The sequence below is a fragment of the Pseudophryne corroboree genome, unplaced genomic scaffold (genome assembly GCF_028390025.1).
Source record: "Pseudophryne corroboree isolate aPseCor3 unplaced genomic scaffold, aPseCor3.hap2 scaffold_1194, whole genome shotgun sequence".
NCBI classification, from domain to species: Eukaryota; Metazoa; Chordata; class Amphibia; order Anura; family Myobatrachidae; genus Pseudophryne; species Pseudophryne corroboree.
In genome coordinates this window covers 132,501-155,000 of record NW_026967819.1, presented here as the reverse complement: position 1 = coordinate 155,000, position 22,500 = coordinate 132,501, and the positions used below count along the sequence as shown (strand labels likewise).

General features: G+C 35.4%; 28 non-coding genes across 28 annotated transcripts; all 28 read left to right on the top strand.

Annotated features, from left to right (window-relative positions):
- The first annotated feature begins 213 nt into the window (after positions 1–213).
- On the top strand, positions 214–303 carry TRNAY-GUA (transfer RNA tyrosine (anticodon GUA)). Its single transcript is given in 2 exon segments — positions 214–250; positions 268–303. It is a non-coding gene; the product is annotated as a tRNA-Tyr (tRNA).
- A 239-nt stretch (positions 304–542) lies between these two features.
- TRNAS-AGA (transfer RNA serine (anticodon AGA)) lies at positions 543–624 on the top strand. Its single transcript has one exon. It is a non-coding gene; the product is annotated as a tRNA-Ser (tRNA).
- Positions 625–1,526: 902 nt separating this feature from the next.
- TRNAY-GUA (transfer RNA tyrosine (anticodon GUA)) lies at positions 1,527–1,616 on the top strand. The gene is given in 2 exon segments: positions 1,527–1,563; positions 1,581–1,616. It is a non-coding gene; the product is annotated as a tRNA-Tyr (tRNA).
- A 239-nt stretch (positions 1,617–1,855) lies between these two features.
- Positions 1,856–1,937, top strand: TRNAS-GGA (transfer RNA serine (anticodon GGA)). The gene has a single exon. It is a non-coding gene; the product is annotated as a tRNA-Ser (tRNA).
- Positions 1,938–2,839: 902 nt separating this feature from the next.
- Positions 2,840–2,929, top strand: TRNAY-GUA (transfer RNA tyrosine (anticodon GUA)). The gene is given in 2 exon segments: positions 2,840–2,876; positions 2,894–2,929. It is a non-coding gene; the product is annotated as a tRNA-Tyr (tRNA).
- Positions 2,930–3,168: 239 nt separating this feature from the next.
- On the top strand, positions 3,169–3,251 carry TRNAT-AGU (transfer RNA threonine (anticodon AGU)). Its single transcript has one exon. It is a non-coding gene; the product is annotated as a tRNA-Thr (tRNA).
- Positions 3,252–4,154: 903 nt separating this feature from the next.
- On the top strand, positions 4,155–4,244 carry TRNAY-GUA (transfer RNA tyrosine (anticodon GUA)). The gene is given in 2 exon segments: positions 4,155–4,191; positions 4,209–4,244. It is a non-coding gene; the product is annotated as a tRNA-Tyr (tRNA).
- A 238-nt stretch (positions 4,245–4,482) lies between these two features.
- On the top strand, positions 4,483–4,568 carry TRNAS-AGA (transfer RNA serine (anticodon AGA)). The gene has a single exon. It is a non-coding gene; the product is annotated as a tRNA-Ser (tRNA).
- Positions 4,569–5,467: 899 nt separating this feature from the next.
- On the top strand, positions 5,468–5,557 carry TRNAY-GUA (transfer RNA tyrosine (anticodon GUA)). The gene is given in 2 exon segments: positions 5,468–5,504; positions 5,522–5,557. It is a non-coding gene; the product is annotated as a tRNA-Tyr (tRNA).
- A 238-nt stretch (positions 5,558–5,795) lies between these two features.
- TRNAS-AGA (transfer RNA serine (anticodon AGA)) lies at positions 5,796–5,881 on the top strand. The gene has a single exon. It is a non-coding gene; the product is annotated as a tRNA-Ser (tRNA).
- An 898-nt stretch (positions 5,882–6,779) lies between these two features.
- On the top strand, positions 6,780–6,869 carry TRNAY-GUA (transfer RNA tyrosine (anticodon GUA)). The gene is given in 2 exon segments: positions 6,780–6,816; positions 6,834–6,869. It is a non-coding gene; the product is annotated as a tRNA-Tyr (tRNA).
- Positions 6,870–7,108: 239 nt separating this feature from the next.
- On the top strand, positions 7,109–7,190 carry TRNAS-AGA (transfer RNA serine (anticodon AGA)). The gene has a single exon. It is a non-coding gene; the product is annotated as a tRNA-Ser (tRNA).
- Positions 7,191–8,419: 1,229 nt separating this feature from the next.
- TRNAS-AGA (transfer RNA serine (anticodon AGA)) lies at positions 8,420–8,505 on the top strand. The gene has a single exon. It is a non-coding gene; the product is annotated as a tRNA-Ser (tRNA).
- An 898-nt stretch (positions 8,506–9,403) lies between these two features.
- On the top strand, positions 9,404–9,493 carry TRNAY-GUA (transfer RNA tyrosine (anticodon GUA)). Its single transcript is given in 2 exon segments — positions 9,404–9,440; positions 9,458–9,493. It is a non-coding gene; the product is annotated as a tRNA-Tyr (tRNA).
- A 1,213-nt stretch (positions 9,494–10,706) lies between these two features.
- Positions 10,707–10,796, top strand: TRNAY-GUA (transfer RNA tyrosine (anticodon GUA)). The gene is given in 2 exon segments: positions 10,707–10,743; positions 10,761–10,796. It is a non-coding gene; the product is annotated as a tRNA-Tyr (tRNA).
- A 239-nt stretch (positions 10,797–11,035) lies between these two features.
- TRNAS-AGA (transfer RNA serine (anticodon AGA)) lies at positions 11,036–11,117 on the top strand. The gene has a single exon. It is a non-coding gene; the product is annotated as a tRNA-Ser (tRNA).
- A 1,273-nt stretch (positions 11,118–12,390) lies between these two features.
- TRNAS-AGA (transfer RNA serine (anticodon AGA)) lies at positions 12,391–12,472 on the top strand. Its single transcript has one exon. It is a non-coding gene; the product is annotated as a tRNA-Ser (tRNA).
- Positions 12,473–13,704: 1,232 nt separating this feature from the next.
- TRNAS-AGA (transfer RNA serine (anticodon AGA)) lies at positions 13,705–13,786 on the top strand. Its single transcript has one exon. It is a non-coding gene; the product is annotated as a tRNA-Ser (tRNA).
- A 902-nt stretch (positions 13,787–14,688) lies between these two features.
- Positions 14,689–14,778, top strand: TRNAY-GUA (transfer RNA tyrosine (anticodon GUA)). The gene is given in 2 exon segments: positions 14,689–14,725; positions 14,743–14,778. It is a non-coding gene; the product is annotated as a tRNA-Tyr (tRNA).
- Positions 14,779–15,017: 239 nt separating this feature from the next.
- Positions 15,018–15,099, top strand: TRNAS-AGA (transfer RNA serine (anticodon AGA)). Its single transcript has one exon. It is a non-coding gene; the product is annotated as a tRNA-Ser (tRNA).
- A 1,273-nt stretch (positions 15,100–16,372) lies between these two features.
- Positions 16,373–16,454, top strand: TRNAS-AGA (transfer RNA serine (anticodon AGA)). Its single transcript has one exon. It is a non-coding gene; the product is annotated as a tRNA-Ser (tRNA).
- A 1,232-nt stretch (positions 16,455–17,686) lies between these two features.
- On the top strand, positions 17,687–17,768 carry TRNAS-AGA (transfer RNA serine (anticodon AGA)). Its single transcript has one exon. It is a non-coding gene; the product is annotated as a tRNA-Ser (tRNA).
- A 902-nt stretch (positions 17,769–18,670) lies between these two features.
- TRNAY-GUA (transfer RNA tyrosine (anticodon GUA)) lies at positions 18,671–18,760 on the top strand. The gene is given in 2 exon segments: positions 18,671–18,707; positions 18,725–18,760. It is a non-coding gene; the product is annotated as a tRNA-Tyr (tRNA).
- Positions 18,761–18,999: 239 nt separating this feature from the next.
- Positions 19,000–19,081, top strand: TRNAS-AGA (transfer RNA serine (anticodon AGA)). Its single transcript has one exon. It is a non-coding gene; the product is annotated as a tRNA-Ser (tRNA).
- Positions 19,082–20,025: 944 nt separating this feature from the next.
- On the top strand, positions 20,026–20,115 carry TRNAY-GUA (transfer RNA tyrosine (anticodon GUA)). The gene is given in 2 exon segments: positions 20,026–20,062; positions 20,080–20,115. It is a non-coding gene; the product is annotated as a tRNA-Tyr (tRNA).
- Positions 20,116–20,354: 239 nt separating this feature from the next.
- Positions 20,355–20,436, top strand: TRNAS-AGA (transfer RNA serine (anticodon AGA)). The gene has a single exon. It is a non-coding gene; the product is annotated as a tRNA-Ser (tRNA).
- Positions 20,437–21,338: 902 nt separating this feature from the next.
- TRNAD-GUC (transfer RNA aspartic acid (anticodon GUC)) lies at positions 21,339–21,429 on the top strand. Its single transcript is given in 2 exon segments — positions 21,339–21,375; positions 21,393–21,429. It is a non-coding gene; the product is annotated as a tRNA-Asp (tRNA).
- A 239-nt stretch (positions 21,430–21,668) lies between these two features.
- TRNAS-AGA (transfer RNA serine (anticodon AGA)) lies at positions 21,669–21,750 on the top strand. The gene has a single exon. It is a non-coding gene; the product is annotated as a tRNA-Ser (tRNA).
- The last annotated feature ends 750 nt before the right edge of the window (positions 21,751–22,500 follow it).

Genomic DNA, 22,500 nt, shown 5'->3' with positions numbered 1-22,500 from the left:
AGTAATTGCACAAATATAAGTCAAACTATTAGTGATATTTTCCAAATGATTAAACATGACAATTTGTGTGATAAAGCAACACAGGAATAAGTAGTTGAATCTCTTTTGTGTAGTCAAATCATTTTTTATTTTGCTTGGAAAGTTGATAATGTTTAAAATTAACACTCAATCATTTTAATAGCATGTAATATCACAGTTGGACGATCATGGAATCCTTCGATAGCTCAGCTGGTAGAGCGGAGGACTGTAGAGGAGATTGGTACGGAAATCCTTAGGTCGCTGGTTCAATTCCGGCTCGAAGGATGATGATTTTGATAAACTTAGATGTCAGTACTGACATTTTACAAACCCAAAACTATACCAAGTATAAAGCATTCTCCAAGTTATATTTTAAAAATCATTAACGCAGGTCACTGTGGTCAGGATTAACTTCCCATGGAAATCATCTCTGATACAATATTACTTCAGTCATCCTCACAGCCTGAAATTAAGTAGCTCAACCCATAGAGAAGCTTTTGTGAAAACATCACATTGCGTGAGAGGTAGTCGTGGCCGAGTGGTTAAGGTGATAGACTAGAAATCTATTGGGGTATTCCCGCGCAGGTTCAAATCCTGCCAACTACGACCACATGGTTGTTTTATTTTTCAGAAAATTTACTAAAAGCTTGAAACCAGTGTTGCTCAGGGTGAGTCAGGAACTGGCACATCAAAATCTTTAGGATGCCTGCCTGTTCTCTCTTTCTCTATCCGTCATTCTCCTCCTCTACTTGAGACTGAGCCCAGAAATCTCAGCAGCCATACTAAGTAGCATTTATTAATTACAAATGCATTTTGAATGTCAAATTTGTAAGAAAGTTTTGTACATTTAGCAAAATATCAAATTCATTTGAAAGAAAATGATGTCCACTCAAAGTAAAAAGAGCTTTGGTTACTTTCAATGCACAACATTTTACTTTCAAATCGTGTCAGATGACTTTCAGTGCTAATTATTATATCATTTACCTCTCCTTTATTAAAAATTGTGCTTTAATGCAAAAAAAGAAAAATAATTGTCTGTGCATACTCTCATGTAGCACAATTATCTTCACTAGCTCAAAAGGGCCGCTCATTGTCCAAAATGAATTGTCAAATCAGAACAAACAATGGAATATCCCCATCATTCCTGGAACACTTGATTAGTTTACAAAACAAGCAAAATTTAAAAGAGTGTAGAAGGTTTGATAGGCTCAAGCATCTCTAATCTTGATGTAAGTTTGGCTACACTAAAAAATCTATTGAAAGTGCTTTCCAAACTAGCTCTGTAGCCAGTTGATAGTAATTGCACAAATATAAGTCAAACTATTAGTGATATTTTCCAAATGATTAAACATGACAATTTGTGTGATAAAGCAACACAGGAATAAGTAGTTGAATCTCTTTTGTGTAGTCAAATCATTTTTTATTTTGCTTGGAAAGTTGATAATGTTTAAAATTAACACTCAATCATTTTAATAGCATGTAATATCACAGTTGGACGGTCATGGAATCCTTCGATAGCTCAGCTGGTAGAGCGGAGGACTGTAGAGGAGATTGGTACGGAAATCCTTAGGTCGCTGGTTCAATTCTGGCTCGAAGGATGATGATTTTGATAAACTTAGATGTCAGTACTGACATTTTACAAACCCAAAACTATACCAAGTATAAAGCATTCTCCAAGTTATATTTTAAAAATCATTAACGCAGGTCACTGTGGTCAGGATTAACTTCCCATGGAAATCATCTCTGATACAATATTACTTCAGTCATCCTCACAGCCTGAAATTAAGTAGCTCAACCCATAGAGAAGCTTTTGTGAAAACATCACATTGCGCGAGAGGTAGTCGTGGCCGAGTGGTTAAGGTGATAGACTGGAAATCTATAGGGGTATTCCCGCGCAGGTTCAAATCCTGCCGACTACGACCACATGGTTGTTTTATTTTTCAGAAAATTTACTAAAAGCTTGAAACCAGTGTTGCTCAGGGTGAGTCAGGAACTGGCACATCAAAATCTTTAGGATGCCTGCCTGTTCTCTCTTTCTCTATCCGTCATTCTCCTCCTCTACTTGAGACTGAGCCCAGGAATCTCAGCAGCCATACTAAGTAGCATTTATTAATTACAAATGCATTTTGAATGTCAAATTTGTAAGAAAGTTTTGTACATTTAGCAAAATATCAAATTCATTTGAAAGAAAATGATGTCCACTCAAAGTAAAAAGAGCTTTGGTTACTTTCAATGCACAACATTTTACTTTCAAATCGTGTCAGATGACTTTTAGTGCTAATTATTATATCATTAACCTCTCCTTTATTAAAAATTGTGCTTTAATGCAAAAAAAGAAAAATTATTGTCTGTGCATACTCTCATGTAGCACAATTATCTTCACTAGCTCAAAAGGGCCGCTCATTGTCCAAAATGAATTGTGAAATCAGAACAAACAATGGAATATCCCCATCATTCCTGGAACACTTGATTAGTTTACAAAACAAGCAAAATTTAAAAGAGTGTAGAAGGTTTGACAGGCTCAAGCATCTCTAATCTTGATGTAAGTTTGGCTACACTAAAAAATCTATTGAAAGTGCTTTCCAAACTAGCTCTGTAGCCAGTTGATAGTAATTGCACAAATATAAGTCAAACTATTAGTGATATTTTCCAAATGATTAAACATGACAATTTGTGTTATAAAGCAACACAGGAATAAGTAGTTGAATCTCTTTTGTGTAGTCAAATAATTTTTCATTTTGCTTGGAAAGTTGATAATGTTTAAAATTAACACTCAATCAGTTTAATAGCATGTAATATCACAGTTGTACGATCATGCAATCCTTCGATAGCTCAGCTGGTAGAGCGGAGGACTGTAGAGGAGATTGGTACAGAAATCCTTAGGTTGCTGGTTCAATTCCGGCTCGAAGGATGACGCTTTTGATAAACTTAGATGTCAGTACTGACATTTTACAAACCCAAAACTATACCAAGTATAAAGCATTCTCCAAGTTATATTTTAAAAATCATTAACGCAGGTCACTGTGGTCAGGATTAACTTCCCATGGAAATCATCTCTGATACAATATTACTTCAGTCATCCTCACAGCCTGAAATGAAGTAGCTCAACCCATAGAGAAGCTTTTGTGAAAACATCACATTGCGTGAGAGGTAGTCGTGGCCGAGAGGTTAAGGTGATAGACTAGTAAATCTATTGGGGTATTCCCGCGCAGGTTCAAATCCTGCCGACTACGACCACATGGTTGTTTTATTTTTCAGAAAATTTACTAAAAGCTTGAAACCAGTGTTGCTTAGGGTGAGTCAGGAACTGGCACATCAAAATCTTTAGGATGCCTGCCTGTTCTCTCTTTCTCTATCCGTCATTCTCCTCCTCTACTTGAGACTGAGCCCAGGAATCTCAGCAGCCATACTAAGTAGCATTTATTAATTACAAATGCATTTTGAATGTCAAATTTGTAAGAAAGTTTTGTACATTTAGCAAAATATCAAATTCATTTGAAAGAAAATGATGTCCACTCAAAGTAAAAAGAGCTTTGGTTACTTTCAATGCACAACATTTTACTTTCAAATCGTGTCAGATGACTTTCAGTGCTAATTATTATATCATTAACCTCTCCTTTATTAAAAATTGTGCTTTAATGCAAAAAAAGAAAAATAATTGTCTGTGCATACTCTCATGTAGCACAATTATCTTCACTAGCTCAAAAGGGCCGCTCATTGTCCAAAATGAATTGTCAAATCAGAGCAAACTATGGAATATCCCCATCATTCTTGGAACACTTGATTAGTTTACAAAACAAGCAAAATTTAAAAGAGTGTAGAAGGTTTGATAGGCTCAAGCATCTCTAATCTTGATGTAAGTTTGGCTACACTAAAAAAATCTATTGAAAGTGCTTTCCAAACTAGCTCTGTAGCCTGTTGATAGTAATTGCACAAATATAAGTCAAACTATTAGTGATATTTTCCAAATGATTAAACATGACAATTTGTGTGATAAAGCAACACAGGAATAAGTAGTTGAATCTCTTTTGTGTAGTCAAATCATTTTTTATTTTGCTTGGAAAGTTGATAATGTTTAAAATTAACACTCAATCATTTTAATAGCACGTAATATCACAGGTGGAAGATCATGGAATCCTTCGATAGCTCAGCTGGTAGAGCGGAGGACTGTAGAGGAGATTGGTACGGAAATCCTTAGGTTGCTGGTTCAATTCCGGCTCGAAGGATGACGCTTTTGATAAACTTAGATGTCAGTACTGACATTTTACAAACCCAAAACTATACCAAGTATAAAGCATTCTCCAAGTTATATTTTAAAAATCATTAACGCAGGTCACTGTGGTCAGGATTAATTTCCCATGGAAATCATCTCTGATACAATATTACTTCAGTCATCCTCACAGCCTGAAATGAAGTAGCTCAACCCATAGAGAAACTTTTGTGAAAACATCACATTGCATGAGAGGTAGTCGTGGCCGAGTGGTTAAGGTGATGGACTAGAAATCCATTGGGGTCTCCCCGCGCAGGTTCAAATCCTGCCGATAAGACCACATGGTTGTTTTATTTTTCTGAAAATTTACTAAAAGCTTGAAACCAGTGTTGCTCAGGGTGAGTCAGGAACTGGCACATCAAAATCTTTAGGATGCCTGCCTGTTCTCTCTTTCTCTATCCATCATTCTCCTCCTCTACTTGAGACTGAGCCCAGGAATCTCAGCAGCCATACTAAGTAGCATTTATTAATTACAAATGCATTTTGAATGTCAAATTTGTAAGAAAGTTTTGTACATTTAGCAAAATATCAAATTCATTTGAAAGAAAATGATGTCCACTCAAAGTAAAAAGAGCTTTGTTTACTTTCAATGCACAACATTTTACTTTCAAATCGTGTCAGATGACTTTCAGTGCTAATTATTATATCATTAACCTCTCCTTTATTAAAAATTGTGCTTTAATGCAAAATAAGAAAAATAATTGTCTGTGCATACTCTCATGTAGCACAATTATCTTCACTAGCTCAAAAGGGCCGCTCATTGTCCAAAATGAATTGTCAAATCAGAGCAAACAATGGAATATCCCCATCATTCCTGGAACACTTGATTAGTTTACAAAACAAGCAAAATTTAAAAGAGTGTAGAAGGTTTGATAGGCTCAAGCATCTCTAATCTTGATGTAAGTTTAGCTACACTAAAAAAATCTATTGAAAGTGCTTTCCAAACTAGCTCTGTAGCCAGTTGATAGTAATTGCACAGATTTAAGTAAAACTATTAGTGATATTTTCCAAATGATTAAACATGACAATTTGTGTGATAAAGCAACACAGGAATAAGTAGTTGAATCTCTTTTGTGTAGTCAAATCATTTTTCATTTTGCTTGGAAAGTTGATAATGTTTAAAATTAACACTCAATCATTTTAATAGCATGTAATATCACAGATGTGCGATCATGGAATCCTTCGATAGCTCAGCTGGTAGAGCGGAGGACTGTAGAGGAGATTGGTACGGAAATCCTTAGGTTGCTGGTTCAATTCCGGCTCGAAGGATGACGCTTTTGATAAACTTAGATGTCAGTACTGACATTTTACAAACCCAAAACTATACCAAGTATAAAGCATTCTCCAAGTTATATTTTAAAAATCATTAACGCAGGTCACTGTGGTCAGGATTAATTTCCCATGGAAATCATCTCTGATACAATATTACTTCAGTCATCCTCACAGCCTGAAATGAAGTAGCTCAACCCATAGAGAAACTTTTGTGAAAACATCACATTGCATGAGAGGTAGTCGTGGCCGAGTGGTTAAGGTGATGGACTAGAAATCCATTGGGGTCTCCCCGCGCAGGTTCAAATCCTGCCGATAAGACCACATGGTTGTTTTATTTTTCTGAAAATTTACTAAAAGCTTGAAACCAGTGTTGCTCAGGGTGAGTCAGGAACTGGCACATCAAAATCTTTAGGATGCCTGCCTGTTCTCTCTTTCTCTATCCATCATTCTCCTCCTCTACTTGAGACTGAGCCCAGGAATCTCAGCAGCCATACTAAGTAGCATTTATTAATTACAAATGCATTTTGAATGTCAAATTTGTAAGAAAGTTTTGTACATTTAGCAAAATATCAAATTCATTTGAAAGAAAATGATGTCCACTCAAAGTAAAAAGAGCTTTGTTTACTTTCAATGCACAACATTTTACTTTCAAATCGTGTCAGATGACTTTCAGTGCTAATTATTATATCATTAACCTTTCCTTTATTAAAAATTGTGCTTTAATGCAAACAAAGAAAAATAATTGTCTGTGCATACTCTCATGTAGCACAATTATCTTCACTAGCTCAAAAGGGCCGCTCATTGTCCAAAATGAATTGTCAAATCAGAACAAACAATGGAATATCCCCATCATTCCTGGAACACTTGATTAGTTTACAAAACAAGCAAAATTTAAAAGAGTGTAGAAGGTTTGATAGGCTCAAGCATCTCTAATCTTGATGTAAGTTTGGCTACACTAAAAATCTATTGAAAGTGCTTTTCCAAACTATCTCTGTAGCCAGTTGATAGTAATTGCACAAATATAAGTCAAACTATTAGTGATATTTTCCAAATGATTAAACATGACAATTTGTGTGATAAAGCAACACAGGAATAAGTAGTTGAATCTCTTTTGTGTAGTCAAATCATTTTTCATTTTGCTTGGAAAGTTGATAATGTTTAAAATTAACACTCAATCAGTTTAATAGCATGTAATATCACAGTGGTACGATCATGGAATCCTTCGATAGCTCAGCTGGTAGAGCGGAGGACTGTAGAGGAGATTGGTACAGAAATCCTTAGGTTGCTGGTTCAATTCCGGCTCGAAGGATGACGCTTTTGATAAACTTAGATGTCAGTACTGACATTTTACAAACCCAAAACTATACCAAGTATAAAGCATTCTCCAAGTTATATTTTAAAAATCATTAACGCAGGTCACTGTGGTCAGGATTAACTTCCCATGGAAATCATCTCTGAAACAATATTACTTCAGTCATCCTCACAGCCTGAAATGAAGTAGCTCAACCCATAGAGAAACTTTTGTGTAAACATCACATCACATGAGAGGTAGTCGTGGCCGAGTGGTTAAGGCGATGGACTAGAACTCCATTGGGGTCTCCCCGTGCAGGTTCAAATCCTGCTGACTACGACCACATGGTTGTTTCATTTTTCAGAAAATTTACTAAAAGCTTGAAACCAGTGTTGCTCAGGGTGAGTCAGGAACTGGCACATCAAAATCTTTAGGATGCCTGCCTGTTCTCTCTTTCTCTATCCGTCATTCTCCTCCTCTACTTGAGACTGAGCCCAGGAATCTCAGCAGTCATACTAAGTAGCATTTATTAATTACAAATGCATTTTGAATGTCAAATTTGTAAGAAAGTTTTGTACATTTAGCAAAATATCAAATTCATTTGAAAGAAAATGATGTCCACTCAAAGTAAAAAGAGCTTTGGTTACTTTCAATGCACAACATTTTACTTTCAAATCGTGTCAGATGACTTTCAGTGCTAATTATTATATCATTAACCTCTCCTTTATTAAAAATTGTGCTTTAATGCAAACAAAGAAAAATAATTGTCTGTGCATACTCTCATGTAGCACAATTATCTTCACTAGCTCAAAAGGGCCGCTCATTGTCCAAAATGAATTGTCAAATCAGAACAAACAATGGAATATCCCCATCATTCTTGGAACACTTGATTAGTTTACAAAACAAGCAAAATTTAAAAGAGTGTAGAAGGTTTGATAGGCTCAAGCATCTCTAATCATGATGTAAGTTTGGCTACACTAAAAAATCTATTGAAAGTGCTTTCCAAATTAGCTCTGTAGCCAGTTGATCGTATTTGCACAAATATAAGTCAAACTATTAGTGATATTTTCCAAATGATTAAACATGACAATTTGTGTGATAAAGCAACACAGGAATAAGTAGTTGAATCTCTTTTGTGTAGTCAAATCATTTTTCATTTTGCTTGGAAAGTTGATAATGTTTAAAATTAACATTCAATCATTTTAATAGCACGTAATATCACAGCTGTATGATCAGGGAATCCTTCGAAAGCTCAGCTGGTAAAGCGGAGGACTGTAGAGGAGATTGGTACAGAAATCCTTAGGTCGCTGGTTTAATTCCGTCTCGAAGGATGGTCTTTTGATAAACTTAGATGTCAGTACTGACATTTTACAAACCCAAAACTATACCTAGTATAAAGCATTCTCCAAGTTATATTTTAAAAATCATTAACGCAGGTCACTGTGGTCAGGATTAATTTCCCATGGAAATCATCTGTGATACAATATTACTTCAGTCATCCTCACAGCCTGAAATGAAGTAGCTCAACCCATAGAGAAACTTTTGTGAAAACATCACATTGCATGAGAGGTAGTCGTGGCCGAGTGGTTAAGGTGATGGACTAGAAATCCATTGGGGTCTCCCCGCGCAGGTTCAAATCCTGCCGATACGACCACATGGTTGTTTTATTTTTCTGAAAATTTACTAAAAGCTTGAAACCAGTGTTGCTCAGGGTGAGTCAGGAACTGGCACATCAAAATCTTTAGGATGCCTGCCTGTTCTCTCTTTCTCTATCCATCATTCTCCTCCTCTACTTGAGACTGAGCCCAGGAATCTCAGCAGCCATACTAAGTAGCATTTATTAATTACAAATGCATTTTGAATGTCAAATTTGTAAGAAAGTTTTGTACATTTAGCAAAATATCAAATTCATTTGAAAGAAAATGATGTCCACTCAAAGTAAAAAGAGCTTTGGTTACTGTCAATGCACAACATTTTACTTTCAAATCATGTCAGATGACTTTCAGTGCTAATTATTATATCATTAACCTCTCCTTTATTAAAAATTGTGCTTTAATGCAAAAAAAGAAAAATAATTGTCTGTGCATACTCTCATGTAGCACAATTATCTTTACTAGCTCAAAAGGGCCGCTCATTGTCCAAAATGAATTGTCAAATCAGAACAAACAATGGAATATCCCCATCATTCCTGGAACACTTGATTAGTTTACAAAACAAGCAAAATTTAAAAGAGTGTAGAAGGTTTGACAGGCTCAAGCATCTCTAATCTTGATGTAAGTTTGGCTACACTAAAAAATCTATTGAAAGTGCTTTCCAAACTAGCTCTGTAGCCAGTTGATAGTAATTGCACAAATATAAGTCAAACTATTAGTGATATTTTCCAAATGATTAAACATGACAATTTGTGTGATAAAGCAACACAGGAATAAGTAGTTGAATCTCTTTTGTGTAGTCAAATCATTTTTCATTTTGCTTGGAAAGTTGATAATGTTTAAAATTAACACTCAATCATTTTAATAGCACGTAATATCACAGTTGTAAGATCATGGAATCCTTCGATAGCTCAGCTGGTAGAGCGGAGGACTGTAGAGGAGATTGGTACAGAAATCCTTAGGTCGCTGGTTCAATTCTGGCTCGAAGGATGACGTTTTTGATAAACTTAGATGTCAGTACTGACATTTTACAAACCCAAAACTATACCAAGTATAAAGCATTCTCCAAGTTATATTTTAAAAATCATTAACGCAGGTTCACTGTGGTCAGGATTAACTTCCCATGGAAATCATCTCTGATACAATATTACTTCAGTCATCCTCACAGCCTGAAATGAAGTAGCTCAACCCATAGAGAAACTTTTGTAAAAAAATAACATTGCATGAGAGGTAGTCGTGGCCGAGTGGTTAATGCGATGGACTAGAAATCCATCGCGCAGATTCAAATACTACTGACTACGACCACATGGTTTTTTTATTTTTCAGAAAATTTACTAAAAGCTTGAAACCAGTGTTGCTCAGGGTGAGTCAGGAACTGGCACATCAAAATCTTTAGGATGCCTGCCTGTTCTCTCTTTCTCTATCCGTCATTCTCCTCCTCTACTTGAGACTGAGCCCAGGAATCTCAGCAGCCATACTAAGTAGCATTTATTAATTACAAATGCATTTTGAATGTCAAATTTGTAAGAAAGTTTTGTACATTTAGCAAAATATCAAATTCATTTGAAAGAAAATGATGTCCACTCAAAGTAAAAAGAGCTTTGTTTACTTTCAATGCACAACATTTTACTTTCAAATCGTGTCAGATGACTTTCAGTGCTAATTATTATATCATTAACCTCTCCTTTATTAAAAATTGTGCTTTAATGCAAACAAAGAAAAATAATTGTCTGTGCATACTCTCATGTAGCACAATTATCTTCACTAGCTCAAAAGGGCCGCTCATTGTCCAAAATGAATTGTCAAATCAGAACAAACAATGGAATATCCCCATCATTCCTGGAACACTTGATTAGTTTACAAAACAAGCAAAATGTAAAAGAGTGTAGAAGGTTTGATAGGCTCAAGCATCTCTAATCTTGATGTAAGTTTGGCTACACTAAAAAATCTATTGAAAGTGCTTTCCAAACTAGCTCTGTAGCCAGTTGATAGTAATTGCACAAATATAAGTCAAACTATTAGTGATATTTTCCAAATGATTAAACATGACAATTTGTGTGATAAAGCAACACAGGAATAAGTAGTTGAATCTCTTTTGTGTAGTCAAATCATTTTTCATTTTGCTTGGAAAGTTGATAATGTTTAAAATTAACACTCAATCAGTTTAATAGCATGTAATATCACAGTGGTACGATCATGGAATCCTTCGATAGCTCAGCTGGTAGAGCGGAGGACTGTAGAGGAGATTGGTACAGAAATCCTTAGGTTGCTGGTTCAATTCCGGCTCGAAGGATGACGCTTTTGATAAACTTAGATGTCAGTACTGACATTTTACAAACCCAAAACTATACCAAGTATAAAGCATTCTCCAAGTTATATTTTAAAAATCATTAACGCAGGTCACTGTGGTCAGGATTAACTTCCCATGGAAATCATCTCTGAAACAATATTACTTCAGTCATCCTCACAGCCTGAAATGAAGTAGCTCAACCCATAGAGAAACTTTTGTGAAAACATCACATTGCATGAGAGGTAGTCGTGGCCGAGTGGTTAAGGCGATGGACTAGAAATCCATTGGGGTCTCCCCGCGCAGTTTCAAATTCTGCCGACTACGACCACATGGTTGTTTTATTTTTCAGAAAATTTACTAAAAGCTTGAAACCAGTGTTGCTCAGGGTGAGTCAGGAACTGGCACATCAAAATCTTTAGGATGCCTGCCTGTTCTCTCTTTCTCTATCCGTCATTCTCCTCCTCTACTTGAGACTGAGCCCAGGAATCTCAGCAGCCATACTAAGTAGCATTTGTTAATTACAAATGCATTTTGAATGTCAAATTTGTAAGAAAGTTTTGTACATTTAGCAAAATATCAAATTCATTTGAAAGAAAATGAGGTCCACTCAAAGTAAAAAGAGCTTTGTTTACTTTCAATGCACAACATTTTACTTTCAAATCGTGTCAGATGACTTTCAGTGCTAATTATTATATCATTAACCTCTCCTTTATTAAAAATTGTGCTTTATGCAAAAAAAGAAAAAGCACAATTATAAAAAATTGTGCTTTAATGCAAAAAAAGAAAAATAATTGTCTGTGCATACTCTCATGTAGCACAATTATCTTCACTAGCTCAAAAGGGCCGCTCATTGTCCAAAATGAATTGTCAAATCAGAACAAACAATGGAATATCCCCATCATTCCTGGAACACTTGATTAGTTTACAAAACAAGCAAAATTTGAAAGAGTGTAGAAGGTTTGATAGGCTCAAGCATCTCTAATCTTGATGTAAGTTTGGTTACACTAAAAAATCTATTGAAAGTGCTTTCCAAACTAGCTCTGTAGCCAGTTGATAGTAATTGCACAAATATAAGTCAAACTATTAGTGATATTTTCCAAATGATTAAACATGACAATTTGTGTGATAAAGCAACACAGGAATAAGTAGTTGAATCTCTTTTGTGTAGTCAAATCATTTTTCATTTTGCTTGGAAAGTTGATAATGTTTAAAATTAACACTCAATCATTTTAATAGCACGTAATATCACAGTTGGCTGATCATGGAAGCCTTCGATAGCTTAGCTGGTAGAGCGGAGGACTGTAGAGGAGATTGGTACAGAAAACCTTAGGTCGCTGGTTCAATTCCGGCTCGCAGAATGATGCTTTTGATAAACTAAGATGTCAGTACTGACATTTTACAAACCCAAAACTATACCAAGTATAAAGCATTCTCCAAGTTATAATTTAAAAATCATTAACGCATGTCACTGTGGTCAGGATTAACTTCCCATGGAAATCATCTCTGATACAATATTACTTCAGTCATCCTCACAGCCTGAAATGAAGTAGCTCAACCCATAGAGAAACTTTTGTGAAAACATCACATTGCATGAGAGGTAGTCGTGGCCGAGTGGTTAAGGCGATAGTCTAGAAATCCATTGGGGTCTACCCGCACAGGTTCAAATCCTGCCGACTACGACCACATAATTGTTATATTTTTCAGAAAATTTACTAAAAGCTTGAAACCAGTGTTGCTCAGGGTGAGTCAGGAACTGGCACATCAAAATCTTTAGGATGCCTGCCTGTTCTCTCTTTCTCTATCCGTCATTCTCCTCCTCTACTTGAGACTGAGCCCAGGAATCTCAGCAGCCATACTAAGTAGCATTTATTAATTACAAATGCATTTTGAATGTCAAATTTGTAAGAAAGTTTTGTACATTTAGCAAAATATTAAATTCATTTGAAAGAAAATGATGTCCACTCAAAGTAAAAAGAGCTTTGGTTACTTTCAATGCACAACATTTTACTTTCAAATCGAGTCAGAAGACTTTCAGTGCTAATTATTATATCATTAACCTCTCCTTTATTAAAAATTGTGCTTTAATGCAAAAAAAGAAAAATAATTGTCTGTGCATACTCTCATGTAGCACAATTATCTTCACTAGCTCAAAAGGGCCGCTCATTGTCCAAAATGAATTGTCAAATCAGAACAAACAATGGAATATCCCCATCATTCCTGGAACACTTGATTAGTTTACAAAACAAGCAAAATTTAAAAGATTGTAGAAGGTTTGATAGGCTCAAGCATCTCTAATCTTGATGTAAGTTTGGCTACACTAAAAAATCTATTGAAAGTGCTTTCCAAACTAGCTCTGTAGCCAGTTGATAGTAATTGCACAAATATAAGTCAAACTATTAGTGATATTTTCCAAATGATTAAACATGACAATTTGTGTGATAAAGCAACACAGGAATAAGTAGTTGAATCTCTTTTGTGTAGACAAATCATTTTTCATTTTGCTTGGAAAGTTGATAATGTTTAAAATTAACACTCAATCATTTTAATAGCACGTAATATCACAGTTGTACGATCATGGAATCCATCGATAGCTCAGCTGGTAGAGCGGAGGACTGTCGAGGAGATTGGTACAGAAATCCTTTAGGTCGCTGGTTCAATTCCGGCTCGAAATATGAAGCTTTTGATAAACTTAGATGTCAGTACTGACGTTTTACAAACCCAAAACTATACCAAGTATAAAGCATTCTCCAAGTTATATTTTAAAAATCATTAACGCAGGTCACTGTGGTCAGGATTAACTTCCCATGGAAATCATCTCTGATACAATATTACTTCAGTCATCCTCACAGCCTGAAATGAAGTAGCTCAACCCATAGAGAAACTTTTGTGAAAACATCACATTGCATGAGAGGTAGTCGTGGCTGAGTGGTTAAGGTGATGGACTAGAAATCCATTGGGGTCTCCCCGCGCAGGTTCAAATCCTGCCGACTATGACCATATGTTTGTTTTATTTTTCAGAAAATTTACTAAAAGCTTGAAACCAGTGTTGCTCAGGGTGAGTCAGGAACTGGCACATCAAAATCTTTAGTATGCCTGCCTGTTCTCTCTTTCTCTATCCGTCATTCTCCTCCTCTACTTGAGACTGAACCCAGGAATCTCAGCAGCCATACTAAGAAGCATTTATTAATTACAAATGCATTTTGAATGTCAAATTTGTAAGAAAGTTTTGTACATTTAGCAAAATATCAAATTCATTTGAAAGAAAATGATGTCCACTCAAAGTAAAAAGAGCTTTGGTTACTTTCAATGCACAACATTTTACTTTCAAATCGTGTCAGATGACTTTCAGTGCTAATTATTATATCATTAACCTCTCCTTTATTAAAAATTGTGCTTTAATGAAAAAAAAGAAAAATAATTGTCTGTGCATACTCTCATGTAGCACAATTATCTTCACTAGCTCAAAAGGGCTGCTCATTGTCCAAAATGAATTGTCAAATCAGAACAAACAATGGAATATCCCCATCATTCCTGGAACACTTGATTAGTTTACAAAACAAGCAAAATTTAAAAGAGTGTAGAAGGTTTGACAGGCTCAAGCATCTCTAATCTTGGTGTAAGTTTGGCTACACTAAAAAATCTATTGAAAGTGTTTTCCAAACTAGCTCTGTAGACAGTTGATAGTAATTGCACAAATATAAGTCAAACTATTAGTGATATTTTCCAAATTATTAAACATGACAATTTGTGTGATAAAGCAACACAGGAATAAGTAGTTGAATCTCTTTTGTGTAGTCAAATCATTTTTCATTTTGCTTGGAAAGTTGATAATGTTTAAAATTAACACTCAATCATTTTAATAGCACATAATATCACAGTTGTATGATCATGGAATCCTTTGATAGCTCAGCTGATAGAGCGAAGGACTGTAGAGGAGATTGGTACAGAAATCCTTAGGTCGCTGGTCCAATTCCGGCTCGAAGGATGACACTTTTGATAAACTTAGATGTCAGTACTGACATTTTACAAACCCAAAACTATACCAAGTATAAAGCATTCTCCAAGTTATATTTTAAAAATCATTAACGCAGGTCACTGTGGTCAGGATTAACTTCCCATGGAAATCATCTCTGATACAATATTACTTCAGTCATCCTCACAGCCTGAAATGAAGTAGCTCAACCCATAGAGAAACTTTTGTGAAAACATCACATTGCATGAGAGGTAGTCGTGGCCGGGTGGTTAAGGTGATGGACTAGAAATCAATTGGGGTCTCCCCGCGCAGGTTCAAATCCTGCAGACTACGACCACATGGTTGTTTTATTTTTCAGAAAATTTACTAAAAGCTTGAAACCAGTGTTGCTCAGGGTGAGTCAGGAACTGGCACATCAAAATCTTTAGGATGCCTGCCTGTTCTCTCTTTCTCTATCCGTCATTCTCCTCCTCTACTTGAGACTGAGCCCAGGAATCTCAGCAGCCATACTAAGTAGCATTTGTTAATTACAAATGCATTTTGAATGTCAAATTTGTAAGAAAGTTTTGTACATTTAGCAAAATATCAAATTCATTTGAAAGAAAATGAGGTCCACTCAAAGTAAAAAGAGCTTTGTTTACTTTCAATGCACAACATTTTACTTTCAAATCGTGTCAGATGACTTTCAGTGCTAATTATTATATCATTAACCTCTCCTTTATTAAAAATTGTGCTTTATGCAAAAAAAGAAAAAGCACAATTATAAAAAATTGTGCTTTAATGCAAAAAAAGAAAAATAATTGTCTGTGCATACTCTCATGTAGCACAATTATCTTCACTAGCTCAAAAGGGCCGCTCATTGTCCAAAATGAATTGTCAAATCAGAACAAACAATGGAATATCCCCATCATTCCTGGAACACTTGATTAGTTTACAAAACAAGCAAAATTTGAAAGAGTGTAGAAGGTTTGATAGGCTCAAGCATCTCTAATCTTGATGTAAGTTTGGTTACACTAAAAAATCTATTGAAAGTGCTTTCCAAACTAGCTCTGTAGCCAGTTGATAGTAATTGCACAAATATAAGTCAAACTATTAGTGATATTTTCCAAATGATTAAACATGACAATTTGTGTGATAAAGCAACACAGGAATAAGTAGTTGAATCTCTTTTGTGTAGTCAAATCATTTTTCATTTTGCTTGGAAAGTTGATAATGTTTAAAATTAACACTCAATCATTTTAATAGCACGTAATATCACAGTTGGCTGATCATGGAAGCCTTCGATAGCTTAGCTGGTAGAGCGGAGGACTGTAGAGGAGATTGGTACAGAAAACCTTAGGTCGCTGGTTCAATTCCGGCTCGCAGAATGATGCTTTTGATAAACTAAGATGTCAGTACTGACATTTTACAAACCCAAAACTATACCAAGTATAAAGCATTCTCCAAGTTATAATTTAAAAATCATTAACGCATGTCACTGTGGTCAGGATTAACTTCCCATGGAAATCATCTCTGATACAATATTACTTCAGTCATCCTCACAGCCTGAAATGAAGTAGCTCAACCCATAGAGAAACTTTTGTGAAAACATCACATTGCATGAGAGGTAGTCGTGGCCGAGTGGTTAAGGCGATAGTCTAGAAATCCATTGGGGTCTACCCGCACAGGTTCAAATCCTGCCGACTACGACCACATAATTGTTATATTTTTCAGAAAATTTACTAAAAGCTTGAAACCAGTGTTGCTCAGGGTGAGTCAGGAACTGGCACATCAAAATCTTTAGGATGCCTGCCTGTTCTCTCTTTCTCTATCCGTCATTCTCCTCCTCTACTTGAGACTGAGCCCAGGAATCTCAGCAGCCATACTAAGTAGCATTTATTAATTACAAATGCATTTTGAATGTCAAATTTGTAAGAAAGTTTTGTACATTTAGCAAAATATTAAATTCATTTGAAAGAAAATGATGTCCACTCAAAGTAAAAAGAGCTTTGGTTACTTTCAATGCACAACATTTTACTTTCAAATCGAGTCAGAAGACTTTCAGTGCTAATTATTATATCATTAACCTCTCCTTTATTAAAAATTGTGCTTTAATGCAAAAAAAGAAAAATAATTGTCTGTGCATACTCTCATGTAGCACAATTATCTTCACTAGCTCAAAAGGGCCGCTCATTGTCCAAAATGAATTGTCAAATCAGAACAAACAATGGAATATCCCCATCATTCCTGGAACACTTGATTAGTTTACAAAACAAGCAAAATTTAAAAGATTGTAGAAGGTTTGATAGGCTCAAGCATCTCTAATCTTGATGTAAGTTTGGCTACACTAAAAAATCTATTGAAAGTGCTTTCCAAACTAGCTCTGTAGCCAGTTGATAGTAATTGCACAAATATAAGTCAAACTATTAGTGATATTTTCCAAATGATTAAACATGACAATTTGTGTGATAAAGCAACACAGGAATAAGTAGTTGAATCTCTTTTGTGTAGACAAATCATTTTTCATTTTGCTTGGAAAGTTGATAATGTTTAAAATTAACACTCAATCATTTTAATAGCACGTAATATCACAGTTGTACGATCATGGAATCCATCGATAGCTCAGCTGGTAGAGCGGAGGACTGTCGAGGAGATTGGTACAGAAATCCTTTAGGTCGCTGGTTCAATTCCGGCTCGAAATATGAAGCTTTTGATAAACTTAGATGTCAGTACTGACGTTTTACAAACCCAAAACTATACCAAGTATAAAGCATTCTCCAAGTTATATTTTAAAAATCATTAACGCAGGTCACTGTGGTCAGGATTAACTTCCCATGGAAATCATCTCTGATACAATATTACTTCAGTCATCCTCACAGCCTGAAATGAAGTAGCTCAACCCATAGAGAAACTTTTGTGAAAACATCACATTGCATGAGAGGTAGTCGTGGCTGAGTGGTTAAGGTGATGGACTAGAAATCCATTGGGGTCTCCCCGCGCAGGTTCAAATCCTGCCGACTATGACCATATGTTTGTTTTATTTTTCAGAAAATTTACTAAAAGCTTGAAACCAGTGTTGCTCAGGGTGAGTCAGGAACTGGCACATCAAAATCTTTAGTATGCCTGCCTGTTCTCTCTTTCTCTATCCGTCATTCTCCTCCTCTACTTGAGACTGAACCCAGGAATCTCAGCAGCCATACTAAGAAGCATTTATTAATTACAAATGCATTTTGAATGTCAAATTTGTAAGAAAGTTTTGTACATTTAGCAAAATATCAAATTCATTTGAAAGAAAATGATGTCCACTCAAAGTAAAAAGAGCTTTGGTTACTTTCAATGCACAACATTTTACTTTCAAATCGTGTCAGATGACTTTCAGTGCTAATTATTATATCATTAACCTCTCCTTTATTAAAAATTGTGCTTTAATGAAAAAAAAGAAAAATAATTGTCTGTGCATACTCTCATGTAGCACAATTATCTTCACTAGCTCAAAAGGGCTGCTCATTGTCCAAAATGAATTGTCAAATCAGAACAAACAATGGAATATCCCCATCATTCCTGGAACACTTGATTAGTTTACAAAACAAGCAAAATTTAAAAGAGTGTAGAAGGTTTGACAGGCTCAAGCATCTCTAATCTTGGTGTAAGTTTGGCTACACTAAAAAATCTATTGAAAGTGTTTTCCAAACTAGCTCTGTAGACAGTTGATAGTAATTGCACAAATATAAGTCAAACTATTAGTGATATTTTCCAAATTATTAAACATGACAATTTGTGTGATAAAGCAACACAGGAATAAGTAGTTGAATCTCTTTTGTGTAGTCAAATCATTTTTCATTTTGCTTGGAAAGTTGATAATGTTTAAAATTAACACTCAATCATTTTAATAGCACATAATATCACAGTTGTATGATCATGGAATCCTTTGATAGCTCAGCTGATAGAGCGAAGGACTGTAGAGGAGATTGGTACAGAAATCCTTAGGTCGCTGGTCCAATTCCGGCTCGAAGGATGACACTTTTGATAAACTTAGATGTCAGTACTGACATTTTACAAACCCAAAACTATACCAAGTATAAAGCATTCTCCAAGTTATATTTTAAAAATCATTAACGCAGGTCACTGTGGTCAGGATTAACTTCCCATGGAAATCATCTCTGATACAATATTACTTCAGTCATCCTCACAGCCTGAAATGAAGTAGCTCAACCCATAGAGAAACTTTTGTGAAAACATCACATTGCATGAGAGGTAGTCGTGGCCGGGTGGTTAAGGTGATGGACTAGAAATCAATTGGGGTCTCCCCGCGCAGGTTCAAATCCTGCAGACTACGACCACATGGTTGTTTTATTTTTCAGAAAATTTACTAAAAGCTTGAAACCAGTGTTGCTCAGGGTGAGTCAGGAACTGGCACATCAAAATCTTTAGGATGCCTGCCTGTTCTCTCTTTCTCTATCCGTCATTCTCCTCCTCTACTTGAGACTGAGCCCAGGAATCTCAGCAGCCATACTAAGTAGCATTTGTTAATTACAAATGCATTTTGAATGTCAAATTTGTAAGAAAGTTTTGTACATTTAGCAAAATATCAAATTCATTTGAAAGAAAATGATGTCCACTCAAAGTAAAAAGAGCTTTGTTTACTTTCAATGCACAACATTTTACTTTCAAATCGTGTCAGATGACTTTCAGTGCTAATTATTATATCATTAACCTCTCCTTTATTAAAAATTGTGCTTTATGCAAAAAAAGAAAAAGCACAATTATAAAAAATTGTGCTTTAATGCAAAAAAAGAAAAATAATTGTCTGTGCATACTCTCATGTAGCACAATTATCTTCACTAGCTCAAAAGGGCCGCTCATTGTCCAAAATGAATTGTCAAATCAGAACAAACAATGGAATATCCCCATCATTCCTGGAACACTTGATTAGTTTACAAAACAAGCAAAATTTAAAAGAGTGTAGAAGGTTTGATAGGCTCAAGCATCTCTAATCTTGATGTAAGTTTGGTTACACTAAAAAATCTATTGAAAGTGCTTTCCAAACTAGCTCTGTAGCCAGTTGATAGTAATTGCACAAATATAAGTCAAACTATTAGTGATATTTTCCAAATGATTAAACATGACAATTTGTGTGATAAAGCAACACAGGAATAAGTAGTTGAATCTCTTTTGTGTAGTCAAATCATTTTTCATTTTGCTTGGAAAGTTGATAATGTTTAAAATTAACACTCAATCATTTTAATAGCACGTAATATCACAGGTGTCCGTTCATGGAAGCCTTCGATAGCTCAGCTGGTAGAGCGGAGGACTGTAGAGGAGATTGGTACAGAAAACCTTAGGTCGCTGGTTCAATTCCGGCTCGAAGAATGATGCTTTTGATAAACTAAGATGTCAGTACTGACATTTTACAAACCCAAAACTATACCAAGTATAAAGCATTCTCCAAGTTATAATTTAAAAATCATTAACGCAGGTCACTGTTGTCAGGATTAACTTCCCATGGAAATCATCTCTGATACAATATTACTTCAGTCATCCTCACAGCCTGAAATGAAGTAGCTCAACCCATAGAGAAACTTTTGTGAAAACATCACATTGCATGAGAGGTAGTCGTGGCCGAGTGGTTAAGGCGATGGTCTAGAAATCCATTGGGGTCTCCCCGCGCAGGTTCAAATCTTGCCGACTACGACCACATAATTGTTGTATTTTTCAGAAAATTTACTAAAAGCTTGAAACCAGTGTTGCTCAGGGTGAGTCAGGAACTGGCACATCAAAATCTTTAGGATGCCTGCCTGTTCTCTCTTTCTCTATCCGTCATTCTCCTCCTCTACTTGAGACTGAGCCCAGGAATCTCAGCAGCCATACTAAGTAGCATTTATTAATTACAAATGCATTTTGAATGTCAAATTTGTAAGAAAGTTTTGTACATTTAGCAAAATATTATATTCATTTGAAAGAAAATGATGTCCACTCAAAGTAAAAAGAGCTTTGGTTACTTTCAATGCACAACATTTTAATCTCAAATCGAGTCAGAAAACTTTCAGTGCTAATTATTATATCATTAACCTCTCCTTTATTAAAAATTGTGCTTTAATGCAAAAAAAGAAAAATAATTGTCTGTGCATACTCTCATGTAGCACAATTATCTTCACTAGCTCAAAAGGGCCGCTCATTGTCCAAAATGAATTGTCAAATCAGAACAAACAATGGAATATCCCCATCATTCCTGGAACACTTGATTAGTTTACAAAACAAGCAAAATTTAAAAGATTGTAGAAGGTTTGATAGGTTTAAGCATCTCTAATCTTGATGTAAGTTTGGCTACACTAAAAAATCTATTGAAAGTGCTTTCCAAACTAGCTCTGTAGCCAGTTGATAGTAATTGCACAAATATAAGTCAAACTATTAGTGATATTTTCCAAATGATTAAACATGACAATTTGTGTGATAAAGCAACACAGGAATAAGTAGTTGAATCTCTTTTGTGTAGACAAATCATTTTTCATTTTGCTTGGAAAGTTGATAATGTTTAAAATTAACACTCAATCATTTTAATAGCACGTAATATCACAGCTGTACGATCATGGAATCCTTCGATAGCTCAGCTGGTAGAGCGGAGGACTGTCGAGGAGATTGGTACAGAAATCCTTTAGGTCGCTGGTTCAATTCCGGCTCGAAATATGAAGCTTTTGATAAACTTAGATGTCAGTACTGACATTTTACAAACCCAAAACTATACCAAGTATAAAGCATTCTCCAAGTTATATTTTAAAAATCATTAACGCAGGTCACTGTGGTCAGGATTAACTTCCCATGGAAATCATCTCTGATACAATATTACTTCAGTCATCCTCACAGCCTGAAATGAAGTAGCTCAACCCATAGAGAAACTTTTGTGAAAACATCACATTGCATGAGAGGTAGTCTTGGCTGAGTGGTTAAGGCGATGGACTAGAAATCCATTGGGGTCTCCCCGTGCAGGTTCAAATCCTGCCGACTATGACCATATGTTTGTTTTATTTTTCAGAAAATTTACTAAAAGCTTGAAACCAGTGTTGCTCAGGGTGAGTCAGGAACTGGCACATCAAAATCTTTAGTATGCCTGCCTGTTCTCTCTTTCTCTATCCGTCATTCTCCTCCTCTACTTGAGACTGAACCCAGGAATCTCAGCAGCCATACTAAGAAGCATTTATTAATTACAAATGCATTTTGAATGTCAAATTTGTAAGAAAGTTTTGTACATTTAGCAAAATATCAAATTCATTTGAAAGAAAATGATGTCCACTCAAAGTAAAAAGAGCTTTGGTTACTTTCAATGCACAACATTTTACTTTCAAATCGTGTCAGATGACTTTCAGTGCTAATTATTATATCATTAACCTCTCCTTTATTAAAAATTGTGCTTTAATGAAAAAAAAGAAAAATAATTGTCTGTGCATACTCTCATGTAGCACAATTATCTTCACTAGCTCAAAAGGGCTGCTCATTGTCCAAAATGAATTGTCAAATCAGAACAAACAATGGAATATCCCCATCATTCCTGGAACACTTGATTAGTTTACAAAACAAGCAAAATTTAAAAGAGTGTAGAAGGTTTGACAGGCTCAAGCATCTCTAATCTTGGTGTAAGTTTGGCTACACTAAAAAATCTATTGAAAGTGTTTTCCAAACTAGCTCTGTAGACAGTTGATAGTAATTGCACAAATATAAGTCAAACTATTAGTGATATTTTCCAAATTATTAAACATGACA